Source organism: Cyprinodon variegatus, unplaced genomic scaffold (genome assembly GCF_000732505.1).
Source record: "Cyprinodon variegatus isolate N-32 unplaced genomic scaffold, C_variegatus-1.0 Scaffold41, whole genome shotgun sequence".
Lineage (NCBI taxonomy): Eukaryota > Metazoa > Chordata > Actinopteri > Cyprinodontiformes > Cyprinodontidae > Cyprinodon > Cyprinodon variegatus.
In genome coordinates, this window is record NW_015150494.1 from 322,714 (window position 1) to 323,237 (window position 524).

The following is a 524-nucleotide window of genomic DNA, read 5'->3' on the forward strand; positions in this document are numbered from 1 at the left end:
ATTTTTTTTTTTTGTCATTATTATTCTAGTGATGATATTTTGCAATGTTGTACAAGAAATAAAATCTTCATGGATAAAGCAAAAATAATAATTAAAAAAAATTATATAGGCTATGCTTATTTAATGTTTTAACTGAGCTTTTATATGAGTACTAAGAATACTTATGTTATATTTGAATATGCAAATTGGAACAGAAATGCAAAAACTTTATTAATTGATCAAGCAAAAAATTTTACTGGATTTATATTAAAAATGTTATATATTCTTATTTTTTAACTGAGCTTTTATATTAGTACTAAGGATACTTATGTTATATGTGGAAATGCAATTGTAAGATAAATGAAAAGCCCTTAAACTTTAAAAGAAAACTCACCCTCAGTACAGTTGGTGCTGCTTCAGCTTCTCCTCTTTACAGACTCCTATGGTGGAGGTGACATAGCAACATTAATAAGCAACATTCATAATGTTTACTAACAGTCAGAGTATTTATTCATCTATGTGTCAGATGCATGCTTTAGGTCAGG

General features: G+C 26.9%; 1 protein-coding gene across 3 annotated transcripts in view; it reads right to left on the minus strand.

Moving 5' to 3' along the window:
* Positions 1 to 524, minus strand: part of mynn (myoneurin) — a 9,089-nt gene extending 8,565 nt beyond the window's left edge. The window contains exon 1 of one of the 3 annotated variants that reach the window (XM_015370120.1): positions 374 to 427. The gene's annotated coding sequence lies outside the window, so the exon portion shown is untranslated. Of the gene's footprint in view, positions 1 to 373 lie in introns of all 3 variants that reach the window. The other 2 variants (XM_015370119.1, XM_015370118.1) reach the window with 2 other exon arrangements.